Raw genomic sequence first — 6421 nt, forward strand, 5'->3', positions numbered from 1 at the left:
GGTAGTTCTGTAACGGCATTCAGAGGAAGAAGATGAGGACCAAGGTGCAGCGTGGTACATGTTCATATTATTTATTCGAAACTGAACACTAGATACAAAATAACAAAAGGAATAACCAAAACAGTTCTGACAGGTGAAACAAACCCTCAACAGAAAACAACTACCCACAACCTAAGGTGGCAAAACAGGCTGCCTAAGTATGATTCCCAAACAAAAATAGAAACATACAAAGCAATCTACGGTCAGGGCCTGACACCCAGCCATGTGGACAACTGGAAACAGGGCAGCAAATTTTGTCAACAGCGTTTTAGAGGGGGGATACTGTCCATTTCTTGTTTCTAAACGATGAGAAAAGTACTACACCTGGTGGAGAGAGATTGTAAGACAAAAATAGTTGCTTTATGCTTGCTGTACGTTATGATGTAACGGAGGGTCCGTTTTTTTCAACTTTTCTCCAATACTATGTAGTAGTTCACACCCCAGATTTTTATCGGCGTCAATGATAAACGCAAAAAAGCCTTTGGATCTTTTGATTGAAGAATGGCAAGTCAAACATATGTCATTGCCCAGAGAGGAGATGAGAGGATAGGAAAGGAGAAGAGATGACTGGAGAGCAGGGGAGGGGAGATGACTGGAGAGGAGAAGATAGGAGGAGGAGAGAGGGCTGGATGGGAGAAGATAGGACCAGAGGAGAGGAGAAGAGAGGGCTGGAGAGGAGAAGATAGGAGGAGGAGAGAGGGCTGGATGGGAGAAGATAGGACCAGAGGAGAGGAGAAGAGAGGGCTGGAGAGGAGAAGATAGGAGGAGGAGAGAGGGCTGGATGGGAGAAGATAGGACCAGAGGAGAGGAGAAGAGAGGGCTGGAGAGGAGACGATAGGAGGAGGAGAGAGGGCTGGATGGGAGAAGATAGGACCAGAGGAGAGGAGAAGAGAGGGCTGGAGAGGAGACGATAGGACCAGAGGAGAGGAGAAGAGAGGGCTGGAGAGGAGAAGATAGGACCAGAGGAGAGGAGAAGAGAGATCATGTATATGAGGCTTACCATCAACCAGATTTTTTTACATGATTTATCTCACATTCAATAGTTTAGTCCAACCCTAACCCATTGATCCTAAACACCTCAACCGGGCTCTGCGGCGTTCACATTACATTATGCCCACGTTGGAGGATGTTCTTTACAAGCTCCCAAAGGCCAGAGTCTTCACGCTCGTGGATGCCAGAGATGCCTTCCTGCAGTGCAAGCTCGACGAGCCCAGCAGCCACATGACCACCTTTTGGACACCCTGGGGCAGGAAGAGGTGGTTAAAGCTTCCGTTTGGTGTCTCTGTGGCTCCAGAGGTGTATCAGCGGAAACAGCATGAGCTGTTAATGGGGCTCAGTGGCGTGGAACCCATAGCAGATGACATCCTCGTAGCGGGCTGTGGGGACAGTGATGAGGAGGCAGAATGTGACCATGACGCCAAGCTGCTGGCCCTGATGATCAGATGCAGACAGGTCAAGCTAAGGCTAAGCATAAAAAAGCTTCAGTTTAAAGTGCCAGAGGTCCGCTTTCATGGGCACATCTTGTCCTCCTCCGGATTGAAGGCGGATCCTGAAAAAGTGAAGGCTGTCTTGGAAATGCCCCACCCATCTGACGTGAAGGCAGTGCAGCGCTTCGTCGGATTCGTCACCTACCTGGCCAAATTCCTACCGCGGTTCTGTGAAGTGTGTGAGCCACTAAGGAGGCTCATGGACAAGGACACCATCTGGAATTGGCTCCCAAAACATGACGCAGCGGTGAGGGAAATAAAACAACTGGTCACCCAGACACCTGTACTGCGATACTACAATGTGTCAAAACCTGTCACGATTCAGAGTGACTCAAGCCAGTATGGACTTGGCTGTTGCCTCATGCAGGAGGGCCAGCCTGTGGCATTCGCCTCTCGGGCCACCAAAAAGACTTAATCTGTAGGTTTCCCATCAGGGATTGTTGAGAGACAGAGATAAAAGTGAAGAGAATATCAAAATGTGTTGTTGTTACCTGAGAAAAATAAATAAATAATACTAAACTGTTAATGCTGGAAATTGTTACTAAGTTTGTTTTGTTAGTGAATTGACACCTCCTGTCCTATTTTATTAAATGGAAGATGTTATGGGTGTAAGATGGCACAGTGATGCCATCTGTTGGTAAATGTTTATTACTGCAACTCTTGTGTTTTACCGGGGCGCTTGAGATACCCGGATGTGTTGTGATGTACTGAACAAGACTGGTTACTCGCATCAATGCTCTCGTCATTTAACGTTCAAACAGTTGCTCAATGTGGAAATACAATTTTTTTTTTCTACTGTGTTATTGTTTACTCCATGTGTAACTCTGTGTTGTCTGTTCACACTGCTATGCTTTATCTTGGCCAGGTCGTAGTTGCAAATGAGAACTTGTTCTCAACTAGCCTAACTGTGGTTAATAAAGGTGAAATAAATACATTTTAAAAAGAAGCAACTCCGTTTCCTGTGTGATTTATCTTTACAATGAAAGGGGGTGCACCGTTCCTGGAGGTACTGCAATACCAGGTCGATGCGTGGAGTGGACGGAGCAAGCCCCTATTCCATCTCCCTATTCCAAAAATCAATTTAATATATGGTCCCCAGATAGGGGACGTATCAGATATTAAACTGATAAGAACAGATACTACACTTGATCTTAGCCAAAAGGCCGAGAAGCGATACCTGCAATGATTTCGGGACGAAGTCGCCGTTCTCCGACACGTCAAATTCGATTATGGTTACACCAAAATGAGCTCTGTATGCTTTTTGTTTTCCATAAAAAATATAATGCTTTAAATAAATGGTGGCATGGATGGGGAGTTGATCAACGCCAGGAATAACCACGTTTGACTGTTACAAAGTAACACATTTGTAGGTTCTAAGATCACGTGGTCATCCGCCCTCCAATCAGAAATGAGAGAACACGTTAACCTGATCAACAGCTAAATTGGAATAACAATATATTACGTGTGGGGGAGGGGGCAATTTGGAGATAATAATATTGACATAACATTTGATCTTGTATCAAGTATATCTGGTAGCATTGCTGCCACAAACGAACTGAGGCAATTGTCCACTTGGTGGCGCCAGAGTTCCACCGACCGTCACTTTTTCCTGGTTGTCCTGTGTGGTACAGAAAACTGCATTTCAATGTTGAACGACTTGACTTCAAGACATCGTCAACGAAAATAACGTGAACAATAAAAATAGCCTGTCTTTTTTTTGTATCTGTCTGTAGAGCCTTGTATGATAAGTCCATTGTGAGAAGGCCTTCATCAAGTGTCCCTCCTAAATTACTAGAGGCCAAACTTGTCAAAGATGTCTATGGCACTGGACTGCAGTAAGAGAGCGAAGGAGCGGATGGTCCTGGCTGCCTAAATGTTTCCTCCACATAATAAACTAAGAAACATGGCACTTTGGAGGCTTACTTTTATAATTAGACTTACTCAGTCACTATAACTAACTTCATAAAATGCCATTACGCCTAATGAAGATACTATCTATGTAAGTTACCTGATTGGGGTCTTGTGAATCACCCTGTATGCGCATTAAGGTTGAATATTTCCCCGGTATTATACGATAATAAATCACTTTTCTCCCGGGTAACCTGGTAGTTTCCACCAAAACTTGGAAGTGTCATTCAAAAGCATTATAACGCATATAAATGTCTGGATTTGATGAGAGCTTTGATTCAGCATGAACATTCTAATCTGATGCTACCTGAGCCTGATGAGACCGATATTAACCACATTTAATGAGCCCTACATTAACCACATTTAATGAGCCCTACATTAACCACATTTAATGAGCCGAAGCACAAATTATTGTACTGTTATCCATCAGGTCCACCAGGACCTCACATGACTGTGAAACATTGTTTACAACAACTTTAATTTATGACGTTCACCAAACTAACCAGTGATATATTTTTGCAATGGGAAGTAATAGCTGGTTTGTTAATTTAATTTTGTTCATGAAATAGTTGTGCTATTGTATTGTTCTGACTTCATGGGGCCGACTGGAGTGAATGTCATCGTTCACAATGTCATCAAAAAGCTCCTCCTTCACGAGAACGGCCCGATTACAGACTATATCATGTCGGGTGCATTAAGTGATGCTGTGTTTTCTGTTATTTTTATGATTTTATAGTTTGACACAACGTATTGGAAGATTTTTGGTCCCTCTGAAAGCCGAGGTCCTACAGTCAAGGTTCACCACTGGATCGAAGTGAAGGCCTCCATTAAACCTGTCCAGGTCCAGTCTGTCCAGTTTCTGCTAGTGCACGTACCACATGGCCACATTATTCAGCCTTGTTTGACTCATGGATGATCTAAGCCATGTCTTAAGCCTCCTCGGGGCACTAAAACTCCTCTCAGCCTCGACAGAGGAGGCAGGGACAACCAGCAGACGCCTTACTAAAGCTTCCACCTGACTGAAGAGACCTTTCACCTCTGGCACCATTTCCCCAATAATGCAAGCAACATCTGAGCTCGTTTGATATGTATAATTAGCCCCAAACATGGCCAGCTGCACCTGCAGAAGTCTTGAATTCAATTCAGGATGGATATGGGCTGAGTATTCACTGTGTCCAAGGTGTTGTAGAACTGGGCATCTGGATGGATATGGGCTGAGTATTCACTGTGTCCAAGGTGTTGTAGAACTGGGCATCTGGATGGATATGGGCTGAGTATTCACTGTGTCCAAGGTGTTGTAGAACTGGGCATCTGGATGGATATGGGCTGAGTATTCACTGTGTCCAAGGTGTTGTAGAACTGGGCATCAGGATGGATATGGGCTGAGTATTCACTGTGTCCAAGGTGTTGTAGAACTGGGCATCTGGATGGATATGGGCTGAGTATTCACTGTGTCCAAGGTGTTGTAGAACTGGGCATCTGGATGGATATGGGCTGAGTATTCACTGTGTCCAAGGTGTTGTAGAACTGGGCATCTGGATGGATATGGGCTGAGTATTCACTGTGTCCAAGGTGTTGTAGAACTGGGCATCTGGATGGATATGGGCTGAGTATTCACTGTGTCCAAGGTGTTGTAGAACTGGGCATCAGGATGGATATGGGCTGAGTATTCACTGGGCTGCAGCCTGACCGGTGTAACGCTTTGAAAGTTTGCGGATGTGAGGCATCTGAATAGGTTGTTGGTCCAACTTTGTTGCCATAGCAGTTGCTTTTGCAAAGACATCAAAGTGCTCCCTCGTTCGCTTGTCCTGCATGTGTCACCTTCTGACCTGAGATCTTTTGTTATGCCTTTGTTTTAGTATGGTCAGGGTGTGAGTTGAGTGGGTTGTCTATGTTCCTTTTTCTAGGTTTTGGGATTGTGTTTATTATACATTTACACATTATTGAATTACATTTCATTTTTTACTAGTAAACCCAACACATTCTGAACAATTATAGTTTTAAGCAGTGTATGGGTAGTAAACATGCTACCTAACTGATCAACAATTATAGATACAAGCTAATAACAAGGTATATATGCTGTCTTATTGAACAAGCAACTTCACTCAAATAATGTGTGTGCCAGGCATCTCTCTCCAGGTTGTTGCGCTGCTTGGCTGGCAAGCTGCTCCATGGTTTCCTCCAGATATTGCCACTGTTCTCGCTCACACTGCCAACATACTCTGTGTGTCTCCACCAGTTCCAGAAAGTCCACTCCTTGCGTACGTACTGAAAATATGATGAATCATAGTTTGGCAAGGAAATCCTCATCTTCACAGTCCAACTGCACTGTCACGGTGCTGGAACCAGCAGGAGGATGGAGGCCTTGAAGCTGTACGCTGCTGTGGAGCCAAACTGCTGCAGAACTTCACTTGGTAGTTCATGCTGGTAACAGGTATCACCAGCCAGCTTCAGTCCATACAGCACCAGGAGTAGAAACTCCCCAAATACAGGCCAGCCAAGCTTGTAGCGTCATACCCAAGCAGACTCAAGGCTGTAACCGCTGCCAAAGGTGCTTCAACAAAGTACTGAGTAGAGGGTCTGAATACTTATATCAAACTTTGTCACATGCACCGAATACAAGTGTAGACCTTACTGTGAAATGCTGACTGACAAGCCCTTAACCAACAGTGCAGTTCAATGACAGTAAGAAAATATTTACTAAATAAACTGAAGTATAAAATGTAATAAAAGTAACACTAACGAGTCTACCGTTACTGAGTCAGTGTGGTGTCTATATACAGGGGGTACCGGTACCGAGTCAGTGTGGAGTCTATATACAGGGGGTACCGGTACCGAGTCAGTGTAGAGTCTATATACAGGGGGTACCAGAACTGAGTCAGTGTGGTGTCTATATACAGGGGGTACCGGAACTGAGTCAGTGTGGAGTCTATATACAGGGGGTACCGGTACCGAGTCAGTGTGGAGTCTATATACAGGGGCTACAG

General features: G+C 44.6%; 1 non-coding gene across 1 annotated transcript; it reads right to left on the reverse strand.

The window, feature by feature from the left end:
• Positions 1-2510: 2510 nt before the first annotated feature.
• LOC135533822 (U2 spliceosomal RNA) lies at positions 2511-2701 on the reverse strand. Its single transcript, XR_010454595.1, has one exon. It is a non-coding gene; the product is annotated as a U2 spliceosomal RNA (small nuclear RNA).
• Positions 2702-6421: the final 3720 nt, after the last annotated feature.

The sequence above is a fragment of the Oncorhynchus masou genome, unplaced genomic scaffold, assembly GCF_036934945.1.
Source record: "Oncorhynchus masou masou isolate Uvic2021 unplaced genomic scaffold, UVic_Omas_1.1 unplaced_scaffold_2692, whole genome shotgun sequence".
NCBI classification, from domain to species: Eukaryota; Metazoa; Chordata; class Actinopteri; order Salmoniformes; family Salmonidae; genus Oncorhynchus; species Oncorhynchus masou.